The sequence below is a fragment of the Ursus arctos genome, unplaced genomic scaffold (genome assembly GCF_023065955.2).
Source record: "Ursus arctos isolate Adak ecotype North America unplaced genomic scaffold, UrsArc2.0 scaffold_22, whole genome shotgun sequence".
Lineage (NCBI taxonomy): Eukaryota > Metazoa > Chordata > Mammalia > Carnivora > Ursidae > Ursus > Ursus arctos.
The window spans coordinates 21,246,179-21,267,807 of record NW_026622897.1 but is presented as its reverse complement, the minus strand read 5'-3'; the positions used below and the strand labels follow the sequence as shown (position 1 = coordinate 21,267,807).

The following is a 21,629-nucleotide window of genomic DNA, read 5'->3' as shown; positions in this document are numbered from 1 at the left end:
AATGGAAAGAGCGAGGGAACGGCAGTCTCATCCTCCCCCTTCACTAGCCTTATGGCTTTGCATGAGTCACCCAGACGTCTTCAGTTTCCGTTTCTTCATTTGGGACCCACGCAAGAACTCCATGGTTCCCTGGTAGCAGTGGTGTTAGAATTTGTTGAGGACCAGCTGCTGGACCTCTCACCCCAACCTATGTCATCTGAGTCTCCAAGAGTGAAAACCCAAGAGTCTAGGTTTTTCCCATGCTCCCCAAGTAATTCTGGTGTGTGCCCAGTTATGAGAACCACCAGACTGGGGTAATCTGCATTTGATCATCTGATCTCTCCTCTCTAGCTACAAGATTCTACAACTGGTTGCCAAAATATCCCGTTGTCCCTACCTGGGTCCTAAACTCTCCCATGTGCTAACAATTCCCATTCGTCCCATTCATATGGCCCCTGTTTGGACTCTCAAGCATTTGCTTTTGAAGAATCTCGATACACTTGTAGAATTCTGGTTAGATGTGAGAAACCATCACTTGTCCCCCTCAACACACTCTGATGAGGAACCTGAAGCTTGGAGCCCAGTATCTGGCTGCATTACAGGCCCCTGGAAGACTCACTGTACTTGCCTGTGGAAGCTAGCGGGCCAACGGGTGAACAAACCGTACTGCATCAGTGACATTGCATACGTATTAACATCCATATGCACGTGGAGGTGTTGGCTGAGTAGCATTTGGGGGATCTGGATTAGAACTTGAATCTGTGTTCCAAAGGGCTAGCAAAAGTGGAGATGGGGAGAAGGCACAGCTCAAAGTCAGAAACTAGGGAGGAAAGAGGAGGCCTGTGCATCGCAAAAAATGCCTTGTCTTTGACCTGAATTGCTTCTTCACGCTGTTGAGAAGAGAGGTTGGCTTGTGTTACATAATGCTCGGGGGTGGTTTTCCATTGAGTGCCTGCAGAAATGAGCTCCTCGTGGTGAAAACTTCTCCCTGGTCTGCCACTTCCCCTCTTCTCATAGCCCCAAAGTAAGCACTGTCTGGTAATATTTCCAAGAGCCTTGTCACTTGTTATACCATGGGGGACGCTCATGGAACAATGTACATCTTCTGCTCAATGAGTCTGGCTTTTTCCAAGGAGCATGACCTCATTTTAATGTAAATCTAGCAAGAGTTACCTTCTCTGCTCCCAACAAGAAAAGGATATGTCTGATCCTGGTGAGGCAGAATGAGGAATTTGTCGTCTGTTTCTGTGCCCTGCCCCCGGCCCCTTCCTTGCCTCCCCGCTCCATCAAGGCACCAAGCACCCGTCTACTGGCTCCTCCATGTTCGAGTCTCAGTCAAGCTTCAGAGTAGGGTCTCATTCGTCTTTCCTCCCAAGATAAAAGAGGATGCTGGCTGAAAGCAATGCTTTTTTTTGCCCATAGGAACAAATTGCAAATACAAGCAAGGGCTTCCTGGGTACAAGAGAGGTTTATAAGTGAGGGGCTCTTGTGTCGCGCCCACGTCAGAGCGCAGAGTGACCGCTGAAGGCTAGTCAGGGATCTCCAGACGGGCTGGTCTCCAGACGACTTCCAGATGATTGCGGCGCCCGGAGTAGAATGAATACTCTCCATTGAATCTAGCGATAGACCACTTTAGTTTCTTTCAGTCCTATTTATAAAACCATATTTTACGTCGCTGCTTCAATTCAGTGCCATCTGCATTTTCTCCCATTAATCACGTAGAACTCCCCACCGTAGCTTTCATTACCTGCTCAAAATGAATGTGGAGAGAAAACATAATTAGATGCCACTTTTTAAAAATAATACCTTGAAAACAGAGCAGTGACTTAAATAAAATAGGAGGGAGGGAGGCAAACACACACACACACACACACACACACACACACACACAATTTGAACTAATGGGCAAAATTACCTTGGGTTAAGTTGGATTTTAAATCAGTTTCTTCTTTCTCCCTTTCCTTCTCTGCCCCCACCCCTCCCGTGTGTCATGACAAACAGAGAGATCGGCTGGATGGATGATTAGATTTCCCCGTCTGCGCTGAAACAATGAAATATTTCTATAATATTAAACCCGTCAAACTGATCAAAGTGCAGTGTCAAAATTCTAAGTGCTCCTTCTTGCCCAATCCCCTCAGCTCGGGCAAAATGGAGCACATTTTATTTGCTGGCCCTCAACTCCCTGAGGTTTTTAAAATCTGACACAGGCTGCCTGATTTGCAAGGGTTTTTGCTACATTCCTATTGTAAGTGTTTGCCGGCATGGGAACCAGAGGCAGGAATAGTTGGTGTGGGCCGCCTCGCCTAGAAGCCCCCCAGCAACCCCCCAAAGCCTCTGACTGTCGCTGGCTTCTCCTTCTCAGCCCTGCCTGAAATGCAGGGCCGCTAGGCTACTATCATACAAAGCAGCTGAACCAGGTGACAAAACCTTGGGAAGAAGAGTGTTAGCTGGCATAGTAAGACCTGGGTCCTGGTGGTGCTGTGGGCACCCTGACCAACAGCCCGAACACCGCTCTGGAGCTGCTCAGCGTCCCCGAGCCTCGGCTGCTGTATCCCTAAAACGAGAGTAACTCAGTGATATCGCTCAGCCCATCCCACAAGGCTGTGGAAGCAGAGGAAAAGCAAGTTGACTTATGGAGAAGCCTGAAACCATGCCAATAGAAGGTGCATGTGATATTATTATGGGGACCGTCTGATGGGCAGGTCACATGTGGGCAAATCACATATTAGGCGATTCACCTTGGTGGGATCCACGAATAGAGGGGAGCATGGAATGCCGGGAAGAGCCCAGCTTTGGGGCCGTCCCAGGCTGGAGTGGAGTTTCTGTTCTGCCACTTGCTGGCTGTGTGGCTTTGAGCGAGTTCCTTGGCCTTTCCGAACCACGCTTCCTTTGTACAACAGAGAGAGTATGTAGCGGTCGTTGGCATGGTGTCAGGAGAGTCAAACGAAACATAGAGCCGAGCACCCGAAGACAGTAGGCACTCAATAAATGATAGCTTTATCATGGAGAGTGTTGGGTTTACTAGACACTGTCTGGTAGAAAGAAGAAACAGGAGACACTGCTCTGCCTTTAAGGCGCTTCTTGTCTGACACCAGATCAGGCCTAGGGGACAGAGGGGGACAGGTAAGGGAGTCCATTTCTTTTCTTTTGTCATAAACTTTTTTTTCTCAGGTAACTGCTTCACAAACGCAGCCCTGAACCACTTTCTGGGGTGGTTGCTGTTCCTGTAGGGGTTTTTTCGTTTGGTCTTGTTTTGGCCCTCTGTTCCTGAGACCTGCTAGGACTAAAGTAGGAAAGGACATTTCTGGGAAGGAAGAAGGAGGGAAGGAGCCAAAAATGGGGTGGCTGCAGTGACCTCACTTCTTAACAAATGGGAAACAAGCGCAAGATGTACAGATCAAGTGCTATTAATTACCACCCAGCAAATATTGAACCACAATGTTGCACGCTTAGGAAAAAAAAAAAAAAGGGACACTCAGCCTGAATATTAACTACAGGGCTCCATGAGCGCTCTGTGCAAATCCTGTGTCATACTCACGTGGTGCTGAGGGCACCCAGGTAGGCACAGACACACCAGGCAGGCTCTGGCCAGGAGCTTCTGGAAAGCCTGCTTCCATCTGCTGCCTGAGTCTGGGATGCTGGGTGAGGAGGGCAAGAGAGAGCACCCTGCCCAAAGGACAAGCAAAGGACCAGATAAGGTGGGGTGAGTAGGATGGGCTAATGGGGGCTGCGGGAGGCTTCTTGCCTTGGGATGAAAGACACTTCAGGTTTTGTTCCCAGCTTATCTGTGGGCCTTGCACACTTTGTAACTGCACACAGGAAGCCTTAGGTCTTCTAGTGCATGTTAAATCTCCTGCCCCGACCAACATTCTGCATACTGAAACTTCCTGCAGCTCACCATGTCCACAGATGCCCTCATATGCTGGAAGACTCAGTGGGGAGAAGCGCTGATGGGTCCCATGTGTCGTTGCTGGGCTAAGGATGCATGTTGGTGATCCCACTCTGCCCACCACTGGTGTGATTGCCATGGTTATACCGGGAGGGAAACAGAGATGCGGAGGATTTGCCCAGGTCCTTCACCAGGAGCCACATATGACCCAGAAGCCCCTGTTCCTTCCTGTCCACATGCCGCCCTTCCCCTAGACCCCCAGGACCGTGGGAGCTGCCTGGGTGGCAATGCACAAGGGACAGGGTCATGAGAGCGCTGGAGGGCCAGCTGGACCCCACTCTGCCTTCGCCCTCCCCCGTGAGTGCTCAGTGCCCTGCTCTGAAAGCCGGCGGCAGGCGCTCTGCCCTGAAGGTGTGCTGCTTCCCTCCTGAGTTCCAGGGCCCAGCCCCATGCACGGACAGCCCCCACTGCCTCGAAAGCAGCCCCCGGTTAGGAGCACACGTTCTTTCTTCCCTCAGCAAGCATCTCCCGGCTCCGCGTGCTCCCAGATTCCACCAAACCCACATGAGAAAATTGCTCAACGGAGCAAAGTAGGAATCTTACTACTTGAGAAAACTTGATTTTTTTGTTTGTTTGTTTTCCTGAATTCTAAATAAGGGCACTGCTCCGGAGGATAATGTTTTCTGATGTAACAAATTGCTGGCTCCTTAGATAACTCGATAATGCTTTTCCATACCAGGCTGTCTGACAGCCAGGGTAGGGCACACCCTTGGAGCTCTGGCTCCTGGAGAGCACAGGGTGGTGGAAGGACGGTGGGAGAAGCTGGTGGTTCCCAGGGGCCTCTGTCCCAGGGATGTAAGCATGACCTTTGGCCCTACCCTCAGCCCAACTCCCACCTCAATTTTCCTATCTGTCAGTCAGGAGATTGGAGTGGATCGGGGTTTCTCGGCCTCGGCACTACTGACATTTCAGGTGGGCTACTCTATTGTTGGGGGGGGCTGTCCTCAGCACTGTGGGGTGTTTATCAGTGTCCCTGGCCTCTACCGGTTAGATGCCCATAGCACACGCCCCCCACCCCTCCACCTAGTTGTGACGACCAAAAATACCTTCAGACACTGTCAGATGTCCCCTGGAGAACAAAATTATGTCTCACCTGAGCACCACTACCCGGTTGATCTCCGAGGGTCCTTCCAGCTCTCCAGCTCTCTGTTTAGAAGGTGATATAAACACTCAAAAGAGCTTCGATTGGGTTGCTTGACGAGAGACAGACCTCCATTCAAATGCCAACTCTAACACTTGCCTTTGGGCTTCTTACAACGGCTCAAATGACGTCTCTTCTCCGAGCCTCAGTGTGCTTATCTGCAGAATGGAGACGACATAGTTCCTATTTCATAGGACTGATTAGATGATTAAATGAGAAAACGTATGTAAGACTTCTGGCATGTAGTATTTTGCCCAATAAATGGTTCTATGATTGCTAGGATTATGATTGAAAGAAAAGCAGACCATCTGCTTTCTCCAGACAGTCCCTCTTGTGACCAAATTCACACAAACACAGGGTAGCCAGCCAGTGGCGATAACTACGCCATGAGAAAAACTGATGTATGTACTGAACTATGGGGTAGGCACCATGCTATTTCTTCCAAATTCGCCACGAAATCAGTAAGCTAGCACTGAGGGCTAATAAATGGGGGCCAGCTAATGGACGTACCCACACCGATGCCCACCGCCAGGATGTGGAACTATCAGGTTTATTTGGTACCTTCATCAGCAGCAGTGATTCCTTTCACTTTCGCCATTAAATTAAGATTATCCCCTCATCTGTGACCCATGATAAATGCCGTATATGAGAAGGGACAAAATGGAGAAGTAATTTTTAGCTGGATTTATTCACTTGTAACGCGCTCGTGTCTTCTCTTTGGTTTGGTTCTGCCCAAAGGGCAATTGACTTCTGTTCGTACAGAAAGCGACAAGGAAATAATATCCGTCCTTAAATCTGAGTTACAGGTTTCGATTTCCTCTTCTCTCATTTCCCATTTTCCGGGGCCTGACAGCTGTCTGTTACCTCCAAAGCCACCTTCTCCGGTAAGCCCCCATTGCTGAGAGCACGTCCCTGGTCTGGCCCACCCCTCGGAGAGGTTTTTCTCCTCAGCAGAAGGGCTGATCTATCGCAGGGTGCCAACAAGGAGTGGGTGGAAGAGGCTGGAAATGGGGCCCGTGGAAGCATTCCCTTTCTTTCTTCCTGGTTGGTCGTCCCTCAGGCCTCCCTTGCTCAAGGGTCTCAGCGATGCTTCGCTGGCCTGTTCTTTTCCTTGTCTTTGCTGTTATTCACTTCCCTGCCCTGCACATCGACCTCAGATTCAAGCTCAGATGCAGGCATGCTACGACACGCCTACTAAGTGTCCATTCCTTTCACATCTTCTATCTCGTTCAGCCTTCCCAGGAACCCATTTTACAGATTTTACAGAAAGGTTGAGGGTACCCGTCAAGGGCCACCACTGGTAATTGGTAGGGAGGAGTTGGTGCGTCCCTCCCAACTCCAAGTTCCAGTGCGGGTCCCTCTGTCCGGCAGCAGCCAACCGCAGTCATGATGGGAAAACCCTTTCTTCCAGAAGGATGCGGAAACATCCCCTGATGAGTCCCAACTCTACAGAAGCCACGATTGCTCCAGGCACTGCCCTTGACTAGTGCCCCAGGCAGGGCTGGACCCTACGAGAACGCCACGCTGGTCATAAACTCCACCCGAACATTTACACACCTGTGTCTTTTAGCCATTGCCCCGGGCTTCAATCAACATCACCCTCCCAACCACCCCTTCCCTCCCACCGGGGGAACCCCTAGTCATCTTCAAGAATCGGTTCAGAAATCACCTCTTCAACGACAGCTTCCCTGACAGCTCCATGAGGCTCCCCTTCCGTGTGGCCTTGGCGCTTGGCGTGCATTGCTGTTCAAATAGGTGGCACTCCACGTCTCCCTTGTCACTTCCGGTAACTCCCAGCACGTGGCAGTACTAAATAAAGGTTTCTTAAATGAATGAATGGATGGACAGAAAAATGGGGGCAATCTTAAAGCAAATAAGGAACACAGTAGTGGAAGTATTGATTTAGAACGGGGCCCGAGAAACTGCCGTAGGTCCTGGGAACATAGCTTTTATTCCAGGAAAGCCTGGGAATTTTGAGAGAGAGGCAGAGAGGAGCCTGTTCTCTTGCCACCCCCTGACTGCTCTCCTGTGGTACGGTGCTTCTCCAACTTGAGTGTGCACACAGATCCCCTAGGCATCTTGTTAAAAATGCAGATTCTGAGTCCTGGTTCTGGGGTGGGGTTCCCAGGTGAGCCCGGGCTGCCAGACCACGCTTCGAGAAGCAGACTCTGATTTCTTCTGGGCTGTGTCCCCTCTCATCTGAAGTGGCTGGCCTGTCACGGCGAGCCCCCAGAAGGGCCAGAACACCCTGGCATCCCTGTGCCAGCTTGGAAAAGCAGCTGTCTGCTGGTTTATTTATTCCCTGCTATTATCACCAGGGGAAGAGGATCCAGAGACATGCCACGTCTTGTTTACAGCGAGCCTCGGAAAAGTTAAAAGTGCAAGTTTAAAAAAAAAAAAAATGCATCTGCAGGCCCTTAGAATCACACATATCAGGGAAAAAATGGGCTAAAGGAAATTCATAAAATATTAAATGACACTGTGTCAAGACACAGATAGGGGCAGAACAGTAATTAAAGTAAACAGCACATCAAAACTCTGGCTAAAGCCGTTATTTAAATTGAAAGTAAATGTAGGAACTGATCATGTAGCCTTGTATAAATGTGTTTCCAAGAGCCTTTTAAGAATATTAATGATTATGGAAGAATAATGGCTGAATATCAATGATCATTTTTACAGCAAGTGACAGCTCAGAGGGAGAAGAAAAGAATCGGCATCCTTCAGAGGATACACACTGGTTTGATCTTCCCAGCACATCGCGTCCCTCCAAGGGACAGAGGCAGGAGGATTAAGGTGCCCTGAGCTGATGATGCTGCTTTTCTGCAGGTCTGAGGGACCAGAGGCCACTTGGACAGGGTGCTTTGGCCATGACCGTGGTCCTCCTTCTCGTCCAAGACCCCTGCTGAGCTCTGTGTGCATGGCCCCCCCGGGGTCCTTACCATCTCTAAAAGTACTTCCCCACCTTGCTTTAAAGTTTCTGAAAAGTTCAGCAGCGCAAAGCTGAAAGTGAGACTGGAAGGTACCGGAGCTGACTTTTCCACAAAGGTCCTGGGAAGTACGGCTCTGAATGATAAGGTTGTACTCCGACCTCAGAGGTGAAGGGCTCTGTGTGTCTCCAGATGCCACCAGATCCCAGGGTTCACGTCTTCACACGCTGGGGTCCAATCCTCGTCCTTTGACACTGGATTTCACCAAAGTGGGAATACAGGGAATGCGGGGGGGAGACAAAAAGTCTGGGGTCCCTAATGGAACACTTAAGCACTGCTGTTCACCTTCGGTTCAGCCTTAGGCTGACTTCTGGTGCGCTTGGTCTTCTGGTGACATGAGGGGCTCCCCACGGCTGCCTTTTCTCCCTAGAGCCCTCTAGGGTCAGATCCCAAGACTCTTCTCCTGAGGCAAAATCTCCTGGTGGGCAGCATCCCAGCATTCAAAGGTCATCGTCCTAAAAGTATCTCCCGTCTCCTCTCCTCTGTTCTCCCGGATGGCAGCCAAACCAAAAGTGGAGTCCTGGTTCTGGGCCGAGCTGCCCAGGAATCAGAGGGAAATGCTCACTCTTCATTGTCCTTCCGTCTCTGGCTCCAGCCTTCCAGGGGCTGGTGGTGTGTTGGGTTGGCCATTGTCATGAAGCTGCTTAGGCCTGACTTGCTTAGTAAAAAATATAGTCTCATCCGACCGACCAGGGAAGCCCAGAGTTTTGAGGCCAAGCCCAGCTAACCCTAAAGCATTGCTTTGCTTTCCTTCGTGTGCTCAGATTTTCTCAGTGTGATCTCATGAGGAGGAAGAGCTGCTCCAGGATTTGGGCACCCATGCATTGCCAGGGTCAATATAATAATGGATTAAAGTACTGCATAGTTATGAAGTATAAAATCATTTTATTATTAATAAGAGCTTCATATTAATTACTGTGTGATGCTAGCCATTGCTTGTGACCGTCCTTCCCAAATTTCCAGCTCTGACTGCCATTCCTATAGGAATGAATCCTCGGTCTCCTAATGGAGCAGTCTGCTGAGGCTTCAGGGCAGGGGGGCAAGGAGGTGAGATTAATGAGATCACCCCATTCCTGGTGCTCCCTGAAAACCCACCGCCGAGCAGCTAGTGAGGCCCCTCTCTTCATGATTTCATTCAACCTTCTGGCAGCCACTTCTTTCTCTCCTCCCTGCTGGGGGCTCAGTCCTCAGTTGCTCCCTCAAAGACTCGCCTGCATCAAAGTAGCTAGTGTTGCCAGCATCTTTCTTTCATAGGCCTTTTTGTTCTTCGCTTTTGATCCGGCGTATGCTGGGGGGCCAGGCTTTTGTCTTTCAGCTTGTGAATAAATGCAGACGCTTAGGGAGCAGCAGCAGCCAGGCATGATTCATTTCTTGTTCTTCTCTGCCTGGGAGCTGGGGGGTGGGGGGGAGCTGGTCAGAGAGCTCAGGACCTACCTGTGGCCTCCTTGGAGCCATCAAGTCTGATGAGCAAAACATAGCCTGGGAGTCCAAAGACCTGAGTGCCAGACGTGGTCTTTCCAGCAAGAAGGTATGTGAAGTGTGGCCAAGTCCGCTTCCTGTCCCCATTTACTCACCAGGCACAGTGCAGGGCCTTGGGTCTGCAGGGACAGTTAAGTCACCTCAAGAAGACTGCAGAAAAGTGGGAGGTAGACATCAGAATTCATCCAAGCTGGTGGAGGGGACATCTGGCTGAGTCTTGATGGACAAATCAACACAGGCCAAGAGCCAGCAGGGGGCGCGGTGGGCTGGTCGCTGGGCCAGGGTCTTGGGAGACTTGAGCAAAGTCCTAGGGGCAAGAGAGAGCAAGCTTTACTCAGAGACCTGCACGTTATCCGGTTTTGCTGGGCAGGGCTGGAAGAGAAATGGAAGATGTGGCTGGAGAGGTGGTAGGCAGGGGCCAGACCCCAGAGAGTTTGCAGACCGTGCTGAGAAGTTGGGAAATGGAGCCATGCAGACAGATTTGTGTGTCAGTTAAGAATTCTCTCCGCAGGGGCACCTGGGTGGCGCAGTCCTTAAACGTCTGCCTTCGGCTCAGGGCGTGATCCCAGCGTTCTGGGATCGAGCCCCACATCAGGCTCCTCTACTGGGAGCCTGCTTCTTCCTCTTCCACTCCCCCTGCTTGTGCTCCCTCTCTCGCTGGCTGTCTCTCTATGTCAAATTAATAAATTTAAAAAAAAATCTTAAAAAAAAAAATTCTCTCGGCAGGCAATGATGAGAGTGGCTTGAAGGGGGGATCTGATGGCAGAGAGCCTAGGTAGGAAAGTGGGGCATAGTCGCAGCCCAGCGTTCTTTATCTTGGCGCCGTCGACCTCTCAGACTGCGAATGTCGACCTCTCGGACTGCAAACTCGGTCACAGGGGCCACCCCATGCACTCTTAGTAAGATGCCCAGCAGCCTCCCTGGTCTCTACCTGCTGAATGCCAGTACCCACCACTCAGTCATGACCATCAAAAATGTCTTTCCTAATGGGCTTTGTACCAAGACTAGAAATCTGCATTTATTTTTTTTTTAATGATTTTTTATTATATTATGTTAGTCACCATACAGTACATCCCCGGTTTCCGACGTAAGGCTCGATGATTCATTAGTTGTGTATAACACCCAGTGCACCATGCAATACGTGCCCTCCTTACTACCCATCACCGGTCTATCCCATTCCCCCACCCCCCTCCCCTCTGAGGCCCTCAGTTTGTTTCTCATAGTCCATAGTCTCTCATGTTTCATTCCCCCTTCTGATTACCCCCCCTTTCTTTATCCCTTTCTTCCCCTACTGATCATCCTAGTTCTTATGTTCCATAGATGAGAGAAATCATATGATAGTTGTCTTTCTCTGCTTGACTTATTTCACTTAGCATTATCTCCTCCAGTGCCGTCCACGTTGTAGCAAATGTTGAGAACTCGTTCTTTCTGATAGATTTAACAGTGTGGAGGTCCCTTAAAAAGTTAAAAATTGAGCTACCCTATGATCCAGCCATTGCACTACTGGGTGTTTACCCCAAAGATACAGACGTAGTAAAGAGAAGGGCCATATGCACCCCAATGTTCATAGCAGCAATGTCCACAATAGAAATCTGCATTTAAACGAACACCTCATCTGATATTTGAAGGTCATCGGTTTTGAAGAGCTAAAAGTGAGTGGATGGCATAACTTTCACAAAATCCAATGTGAATGTTAAAGCAGTTAGAACCCATTTGAATCAGATCCCTGCTCAAGACAAAAATAGATGCCAGTGTATCAGTTGTCAGGTCCTATATGTACATATACAGGTTTCAAGATAAATGGATGTAGCTTGTGATAGATAGATGAGGTAATTAAGTTATAAACCAATATAGTTGTATCATGTCTATGCAAAATAATCTGTTTTGTCTTAGAAATGATAACATACAGTCTTTCATGTGGACAATAATTACACATGTCCATTTGGCTATTCAATCTGTTCTTAATATGAATAAAAACTATACTATAAAAAAAATGTTGGGGTACCTGGGTGGCTCAGTAGGTTAAGCGTCCAACTCTTGATTTCAGCTCAGGTCATGATCTCAGGGTTGTGAGATCAAGCTCCACGTTGGGCTCCACACTGGGCGTGGAACCTGCTTAAGATTCTTGCTCCCTCTCCCTCTGCCCCTCCCTACCTCCCTCTCTTTAAAAAAAAAAAAAAAAATGTCTCCAGATGTTGCCACATATCCCCAAGGATGAGCAATGAGAATCCCTCACCTAAGCAAACATGGCAAGATCCTGAGCTAGGGTATGAACATAGACACGTGAAGATGGGCACAGACTGAGGGCACATTTACGAGTCGGGCTGGGAGGGTGACTGACCAGATGTGTGGAGTGGGGGAAGGGCTGAGGCCAGGACGACGCCCAGGTTTGGAGTAGACACTAGGGCATGTTGGCGGTGCACTGGGATGGTGGGAAGCAGAGGTGGCCACAACCTGGTGGAGAAGGGGATTAGGTAGTTTAGGCCCTTCGCTCTTGAGGGACTGGGGGGTTCCTGGGTGGGAGGATCCAGAGGCAGCTGGCTCCACAGGCCTGAGGGGCAGAGCCAGGGGTGAGAGACAGATCTGAAAGTCTCGGTGGTTGATGAGACTACCCTCGGGAGAGGCATTCCAGTCAAGAAGGGGGCCGATGATAGCCCCTGGGCACATCAGCACTGAAGTGGCCGGGCAAAGTCAGGACAGGCCACCGCAAAGACATGGTCAGAGCACCTGATGGCAAATCAGGAGGACAGGGTCCCAGAAAGAAGACAACAGAAGTGTGTTTTCAGAGGAAAGCCGTCACAGAGCCAAATGTCACAGAAATGTCAGGGAAGGGAAGGGCAGAAAAGTGCCCATCGGATACCTCAAAGGATTGTTTTTGGAGAAGATGAGCTTTTGAATGTGAAAGACTGGGAAAAGGTTAAAAGCACTAGACAAACATGACATGCTATTAGCGATTATTAGGTTTCCCTCCCGAACCGGGAGCTCCCCGCACTTCCAGCTGCAGTGATCTCCCATCAAATAGCAGGCGTGTTCCCCGGGGCTGCGCTGCTGACGCTGGCCGGCCCACGCCCACCTGCGGGCTCCCTGCCAGCCTGTCTCGGGTGCTCCCCACCATCTCTGCAGCAAAATGCCAGGGAGCCGGCCCCTGTCTTCCTGCCAGCTCCATTGCTTACAGGGAGAATCCCCGGACAGACTCAGGTGAGTCATCCCTGACGCAGCAAAAGCACCTGTCAACCCGCTGCTTCCCTCCTGTGGCTCCATGAGGGCTCTGACCGTGGCCATCTGGCAGAACGGCCTACTCTGACCCACTCATCATCTTCTGCACCACCTACAACTCAGGCAGCCTACCAGCATGCATGCCCGCTCCAAAGCCACCTTGCTCCTCGTCTCCTCAGCTACTGGGGAACCCACTGCCCAGCCCACGCGCCTCTCCTCCCATCCCTCAGGCTCTGAGCCTGGGCTCTGCCCTGAAGGCAGACAGCACCCAGGGAATGGGGGAGTTTCTGTGAGATGCATGGAGCTCAGGGCAGCAGCCTCAGCCCTGCCCCGTGTGCATTACCACTGGAGAGGAGAGGGGCCTCGGAATCAGCACAGAGGGCAGGAGGGACTGGGGATCTTTTGCCCCCAAGGGACCGTGCTTCTTTCTAGACAGATCTGCTCCCTAAACCCTTACCAGCCATCATTCCGTTGGAGGTACTCAGGGCTTCCTCTGCCTCTCTTCTCCACCCTATACAAAGTCAATGTGGTCCAGGGCTTTTGGGATCCTACACTGGCATCACTCATCCCGGAAACTAATAACTGTGTACAGCAGGTGGCCAGCAGTTCCACATAGATCATTTCAGCGCAGGTGAGCAGGCAGCACTGAGCTCCGGATGGGCCAGGCAGGATGCTCAGCACTGGGAATAGAGCAATAAGTAAGAAACACAGCCCCTCCAGGGGCCTGCATTCTAGTGGGGAAAATACCTCCGCAGACACCTCATTTTAATATGGGGGCAAGCATGACATGCACAATGGTGGCATGCATGGGGCGCTACGGGAGCACTGTTGATCCAGAGAACACCCCCATACCCGTTCTGTAGAGGGGAAGACGGAGGCTCAGGGCTTCCAGTGACTCATCCAAGGTCACATAGCTCTTCAGAGGTCCTTTGACCCTGCACCTGTGTGTGTTTCACGGGGCTGGCTTCCCTGCTGGGATGACCACAGCGTCTATGTGTGGCCCTACCCGGCAGCATCATTACCCCACCACGCCCAGCCCCTATGACTCTGCCCACTTCTGTGAGTCTGGTATCCCCAGTGATGGCCTGCCTCTGTCCTACCGTCATGCAGAATGTGCCGGAAAGCTCCCAGGCAGCTCTGCCCTGCTTCTTCCAGAGCTGTTGTGTGTGGGTTCTGCAGGGGGAATGCTCACGCCTGGGGCGGCCCCCTCCAAGTTAATCTCTTCCTTCTGGGTCTCTGTATCCCTGGACTTCAGGGACCTAAGGCTTCAGCCTTGTGCTCCCTGCAGATGTCTTCACCTGGGTCTGTGTCTGATGAGTCCCTTAGACACTGCCGTACCCCCATGCCCACCCACCCCCCTCCTCCCATTGGAAGTCACAAGGACAAGTTGGCTCTTTGTCCTCACACAGACAGTTAGTGTTTCAGTAGCCATTGTGGAAATGCATCGGGTGAAGTCAAATCTGATTTTCTTTGGGAGGAAAATCAAATTCTCCACTTTGTGAGGCAGACAGGGAGATTAGAAGAGGGAGGACCAGAAAAATACAGCTCACCCAGGGTGGAGTGGACAGAGGGAGGGGCAGTGTGGAGGGCAAATGCCGGCAGGGCAGATTCGGGCACTTGCTGGGGAGTTCTCAGCCTTCTGGCCTCCAAGTCAACACAGAAGCCAGCTTCTCCAAATTTAGACTCAGCACCAAGCCAAGGGATTGCACTTACTGTCCATGGATTTGTTCAGTTTTAAGATCTGTCAACTCTGTGGCCTTTCTTCTCAGGCTGAGGCCACCGAAGAGGCAAAACCCCGTGTTTCCACTTAAAAGGGCAGAACACTTTCTTAGTGGGATGGGAAGGGAGGAAGAAGAGAGGGGGGCATCTGAGCCAGGCCTTGAAGGATGAGTAGGGGTTTTCCAGGAAGAAAGTGGAAAAGGGGTGTTGCTAGCACAGGAATAGCATAAGCAAAGTCACTGAGGCACAGAACGCATGGCGAGTTCAGACGTGGTGGGTAGTTCGATGCAAAATTTCACTGGGAGAAGAGAAGTGACGGGGTGGGGGAAGAGGCTGGAAAGGTGGACAGGAGACACTCACAAAGAGACATCCTGAGAAGTTTGGACTCCACCATGAGGCCAAAATGTATCCCCAGAGAAGCCCTCAAAGAAACACAAGGAAACTTCTGAGGGAAAATTCTAGAAAGCATGTCAGAGATCTTTCCTAGTCTTGTGAGGGATTTTAGCCCTAATGGATCCCCTGGAATCACTGAATGTCTGAGCTTGAAGAAACTTAAATTCGCCTGTATCTGTGTTTGTCAGACTGGGTTCAGTGGAGCCTGAGGGTTCCAAGAAGGGCCTTAGAGATCACTCCATTAGGCAGACACCGCGAGACAGGCCTTTGACTGCTGAATCAGCCACTGTCCACTTTTGAGGGATTACCCTCAAGCCCTCACCTCTCTGAACCTCGGTGATTTCATGTGTAAGACGGGAATGAAAATACCTACCACTACCACCTAGCACATAGCCTGACACAAAGTATAGGATTGGAAATATTTATCAAACGTGTGCTTCATTGACTGGCTGATCTGTGATAAAGAGGAGTGCAGGAAAGCCGTTATTGTGGTTATTCAGAGTCTAGTAAGAGCTCTGGGTACGGAAGCAGGTGTTGGTCTTGCTTTCCCAGCTCAGCCTTCAAATGATGTCTCATTGGAATTCAAGAGGGGACAAGCCTCAAGAAGGGAGGCAGCTAAAACATACACCTGGATTCAATTTTGGCCTGCCATGTCTACTGAGCAGCTGAGGACACCTCTCCAGCCCTCAGGGAGAGAAAGGTTTGTCTCCGGCTGGAAATTCATGGAGCTCACCCATCTCATCGGCAGCCCCTCCCAGATCGCGCTGGATCTTTGGAGAGGGCTGATAGGGAGTGACAGGGCTCAGAACCTCCCGGGTGTCCATCTGCTCGCTCACTCACTCTGCTTCTTGTCCGCAAGAGGATGAGCTATGACAGTACGTCTGTCTGGGCGTGTGCACGTGTGTGAACCGGACTAGGGGCCTGTCTTGTGAGGATTTTAGTGGATCGCGGCACGAGTATCCCAAGGTGTAGAGAGAATGAACTCGTGTCAAGGAGACAGAAACAGGAAATCTTACAGGGGAACTGGTCCTCCCCTGGCAGTGGCACAAGACACCTACCTCTGAGAGGTGAGGTGGGACTGGCTTTCATCCCCTTACTATCTCTTAGGTCTATCCCCAAGGCCAGTCAGGGTGTGTGGGGTGTCTCTCTCCAGTCTCAAGTGAGGGCCTTGGTTTTGACAAAGAACCCGGCGAGACACAAAGGCTCCAAAGAGAGCTTCGGCATTGCTGTTTCCATCACGTGTGGCCGGGGAGTGCCCCCATCTCCTGTAATCACCATGGAGCTTCGTGAAAGCAATCAGATGGGCAGGCTTGGTTTATGCAGCTGTGTTCTCGAATAGAAGAAAACACCCAGGGACCCTTGAGGGGGAGACAGCAGGGATGGCTTTACCATCTTGTTTCCTGGGTTCTCCCTCCCTTTCTCGGATTGGGCCAGGCCATTATGTAATCCAGCAAAACTTAATTGACCATCTACTATGTAATCAGGCACTGGCCTCGGAACGAAGCATATGAACAAATAAGACACACTCACTACTCTCCAAAGCTCAGAGTCGATAACACTATATTCGCTTTGGTTGCTCTCGGAGGGCCTTTATTTTCAAACCATGAAAAAGAGGCATCCAGGAAATGCTTAGTGGTGGCATACAGATACATGTCAGCCCCAACCGCCTCATGACCACAGAGCACGTGAGTCAGGAGGCCAGGGAGACTTGCTTTCAGGAAATTGTTTACGTCTTCACCCCAGAGTGGGATAAAATAGACTATGTCTCCTCCCTTCTTTGCTTAACTGTTTCTGGCTCCCTCTCGTAGCCCCCACCAGGGCAGTGTTCTCTGGTTCAGCCCCGTTCCCTCTGCCTTCCATTCCATCCCACAGATACAGCTGAGCCCTCTAGGGGCACCTGGGTGGTGAGGTCAGTTAAATGTCTGACTCTGGGTTTCAGCTGAGGTCATGATCTCAGGGTCGTGAGATCAAGCCCTGCGTTGGGCTCTGAGCTCAATGTAGAGTCTGCTTGGGATATTCTCTCTTTCTCCCTCAGCCTCTCCTGCTCATGCTTGCTCTCTCTCTCTCTGAAATAAATAAATTGATCTTTGTAAATAAATGAATAAATAAATAGGAGGGCTCCTGGGGTTTTAGTGGGGAAGTCCGGCCGTGTTCCCCCCGCACCACCACGTACCAGTGCCACAGGCTCTGAGCCAGATGCCTGGGACAGAGATGACACAACCACAGTCCCCGCCCATGAGGATATCAGTCAACTGAAGACGTCCTCCGTGTGCCAAACACTGCGATACCATGTCCCACATGCAGCCGTCGAAAGCTCTAAGAGCATCTTGCCATCACCCCTCCTTCAGGGCTCAGGCCTCCCACCAGACACTGGCTCGTCCCTCCGACTTCTCCCAACATGAGCCTCAGTCTGCCGTCCTATCATCTTCTTCTTAAAGAGGAGCCTCCTCCTCTGTTGCCAGAGAAGCACTTATTATGCGCCATGCACGCACTGGGCTGGATGCCTGGCGGGCATTATTCATTCCCCCAGAATTCCTTAAGGAAGGTGCTCTCCCCCCTCATTTTGCAGATGAGGGAACTGAGGCAGAGCCGAGTCAGGGACACCCCCACAGTCCAAGTTCCTGAGTGCCAGGATGTGAGACTAAGTCTGTCTGGACTCAGTGTTCTTTCTAAACCACCGTGCTTCTCCTCATGCAGTCGGCCCCAGAAAGCACTTGGGCTTCCTGCCAAAGCTGTTCTCATCTCACAGCCCCGCCCTTCCCAGCTCAGCGAGTGCCGATTTGTTTCTTTCTTAGGAATCCCATTTCTCTCTCCTCTGTCAGGCATGGGAAGTCTACCATCCCCCAGAACTGCTTCCAGCCTCTGCCCTTCTCTGGTGTCAGACCAGACGCCCCAGCACTCCTCTGCCCCCTCCCAGCTGCTCCCCCTCTCCTGGTCCCTGCTCTGCGCCCTCCCCATTTTCCCAACATCTTCTCAGGCCCAGCCCTCCAGCATCATCTCCATACCTAGCAGGCCTGGCCACAAGCCACCCCTTCCTCCCTGACTCAGGGGATCATGCCTGGTTTGCCCAGGACCGTCCTGGCTCGTGCGTATCATCCTGGCATACTTATTAATTACTCCCCATTCACTCCCCAAAGTGTCTCTGCTTACATGATGAATGTCTTCACCCAGGCTGCACAGGAGAGGGAACATGAATTTAAGCCCCTTGAATCTAAATTGAAAATAATTTTCAGGTCATCCCCATGTTTTATCCATTTCATGTTCTTATTTCCTGATATGCATCCTGAAATCTAGCATATTTCCTTGGGGTCTGATTTTTAACTACGGTAGTAACATCCTTCTTGGAGGGATCTGGGGCCTCAAGGGCACGGAGAACTTGGTATGGCCAGAGAGCCAGGCATCTTGCCCCGCCTTGCCGGCGTGCGCCCTTCTGCACGCAAACAGCACTGTGCCGGGTGCTGGGAGAGGCGAGACTCCAGGGTCACACTGAGTTTAAATTCATCCCCTCTGCAGATATTCACTGGGTACTTACTATGCACCTGCTACTGGGCACCTCCGCTGCTAAGCACTAGGGACACAGTCGTGGCCAGAACAGATAGAGCCCTGGCCTCCTTCTAGCAAGAAGGGAGAGAAAACCCACCAATAAACATATGATGTAAGGTAATGGTAAGTTCAAGAGAGAAAAATAAGACAAAGTAAAAGAGACAGCAGGCGGGGAAAAAGTAGTAAGGACCAAGGTCCTGAGCGGAGAGCCTGCTTGGTGTGTTTGAGACAGAACGAGAAGGTCAGCACAGCTGCAGCAGAGGAAGTAAAGAGGAGAGGCGTGAGCTGAGATCAGAGAGGGAAGGGGGCCAAACACTGACCCTGAGCCATTGAAGAGTTTGAACAGAAGAGCAACAGGGTTCTGTTTACCCCGTGCAAGGATGGCTCTGGCCGCTGGGCCCAGAAAACTATAGGGACAAGAATAGAAGCAGGTCACCTCTTAGGAGCTAATGCTCTCTTCCAGGTGCAAGATGTTGCTGCCTGGGACCTGGGGGGGCGGCAGCAGGGATGGTGGGGAAATAGGCATTTTCTGGATTAAAGAGTGAATGGGAAGCATTAGAGAAAGAGGGACAGCAAGAATGACCTGGAAGGTTGTAGCTGAGCAACAGGAAGAACAAAGTTGCCATCTCCTGAGACAGGGATCGGGCAGGGGGCAGGGTGTAGAGGGGGCAGGCTGGGAAGCAGGAGGTGGTTTGGGCCGGCTTACATTGTAGATGCCCAGAAGACACCCAGAGGGAAATGTCAGGCCAGGGGAGGGTCTTCAGCAGGTGGATGGGGCTGAAAGCCATAGAGCTGAATGAGCTCATTGGGAGAGTGTTTGTGGACAACCCAGAGAAGCCCTGGACCTCCCACACTTGGGAATAATAGCCATGGGGAAGAACCAACACTCCTACTGTGAGATTGGAATGGACCCAAATGAGATTTGCTCTTCCAAGAGAGATTGCTCTCCCAGAGGCTAAAAAAAGAAAGCATTCAGATGGGAAGAGCTGATCAACCATGTCAACCAAGAGTTGACCATTGAATCTGGCAGTAACCTTGAAAAGAACTGTCTCCGTGGAGTGCTGGGAGCAAAATCTGAGTGAGTGGGTTCAAGAGGGAATGGATGAAGGGGAATTCGAGGCAGTGAGAGACAGCTCTTTTGAATTATATAAAAGAGAACACAGAGAATGAGCTGTAGCGGGAGGGAAACCAGGGTCAAGGGAGGTATCTCCATTTTTAAAACTTAGAGATATTACAACATTTTTGTAAGAAGATGATTGAACAGAGAAGGGGAAATGACAGGGCTGGAGGGAAAGGGGACACCTATTTGGATCAACGTCCTTGGGTGGGAGAGAGGGGCTGGGTTTCAGCACCAAAGAGGAGGGAGGGTGTGGCCTTGGGGGCAGAACGACAGAGTGATGCCTCTCTGGGATCATGCCAGTGCAGAGGGCCTGGCCAGGGTGGGGTTTCCAGAGCCCAGAAGCTCTGTGAGAGCCCCTGGTGAACTTGGCAAATCACTTATGTGTAATTATCAGCTTCCTTGTCTTAAATATCAGCTCACCACACTCACCTCCGATAATCATTGGGAAGAATATAAATAAAATATTTGCAGAGCACAGTGCCTGTCCCATCATAGGGGTTCAGTAAAGGCCAGATGCCTTCTACCCGCCCTCCCCTGATTTGCCCTCCAGCATGTCTGTGGGGACCTCTGCGTCATCTTGAGAAGCCTAGATGGCCCTTCTGCTTCCAGTGCTGCTTAGAGGCCAGTGGAGCTGAAAGCAGGAGGAGCCGCGAGCTGTGGTTTCCCCCAGACACCCTTTCTCTCCATTTCTCTCAGTAGATTTTTACCTGCGAGTTTGAGGATTTATTCTTCTATGGAGATTTTTCATTTCTGGGCAGCCGGGTTCTGTAACCCGCACCTGCTTGCTGCTAGGATCTTCAAAGAGCTACTGCCCACTGAGTGGAGCCCAGCCAGGAGCCCCTGTGCCCCCGCCCAGGGCCATCATGCGGGAGAAGTAGATGTCCAGCTGAAACTTCAGACCAGCCCAGACTCAGGCAGCCTGGATTGAAGAGAGGTCCAGACCCAGGAGGCTCCCCTTCTCTTAGCATAAGTTCTGCAGGGCTCCCTTGCCCAGGTAGGAGCTCCATGAATCCTTGACCCAGAAGGACTGGGCTCTTGTCATGAGGAAAGAGTCATTGAACTTCCATCCACGAACTTCCCAAGGAAAAAATGTAAAGTTCTGTCAAAACAGGTTAGCATATTAGCAATCATGGCTCACTACCATCTGTATTTGTTCCATTTGAAGCGTTTATGATGGTTATCCACATTAATTATTTTGCTGCTAAAGTCCCTTCTAATTTCTGAACACTGTTATTTCTAAGAAAGATGGATATGAAATATGCCACATGTCGGCACAGGGTGGCATTCCAGCATGCTATTAAGTTCAGATACTGAAGCTCGGCAGAAAATAACTTTGCTATTTGTAATCACAATAAAGTGTTTTATATTGTGGCTTAAAATGGGGAAGAGTACCATGGACAGAAACTTGATTCCTTAGTTGCACGGTTACTCTGAAGTCACGGAGAGAGGTAGGGGTCAGAGGCTGGGGTGGGTGGGCAACCCGAGGACCTAGATGAACGGGGATGGAGGAGAAGGTGAGCTAGAACAGTGATTCCCAAGACTGACCACACCACAGACCCACCCGAGGATGGTTTTAAAAGGACCAGTTCCAGAGAGAAGTCCCAGAGACTCTGGTTCGATAGGTCGAGGGTAAGGGGTAGCCAACAATTAGAACATTCTGTCACTTCTGGTTCACACAGTTTCTGGAGCCCCTGTAAGAGAATTTACAGAAGGGTGAAGAACAGGTGTACTCCAAGGACAGTGACCACTATCAGAATTCTTTAGATTACAGACTGCGCTCACACATGCCTTGTTTCCCTGGACAGCATGACAGCCTGGGAAGGGCGCTCTTCCTATTATCATTAGCAGGACCCAACAAGACATCCCTTCCCTTCCTTCTAACTCCCAGCCCCACCCCACAAAAAGATACCATCTAAACAGCTAAAACACCAATTAGGCGGTCTTAAAGGTGATGTCTAACATGAAGATCCACAGTGAGCAAAGAAAACTCTTTGTTAAAAGCAACATTTGAGGGGCGCCTGGGTGGCACAGCGGTTAAGCGTCTGCCTTCGGCTCAGGGCGTGATCCCGGCGTTACGGGATCGAGCCCCACATCAGGCTCCTC

General features: G+C 50.8%; 1 protein-coding gene across 1 annotated transcript in view; it reads left to right on the top strand.

Moving 5' to 3' along the window:
• KIRREL3 (kirre like nephrin family adhesion molecule 3) overlaps positions 1-21,629 on the top strand; it is a 534,044-nt gene that overhangs the window by 237,695 nt on the left and 274,720 nt on the right. The window lies entirely within an intron of this gene.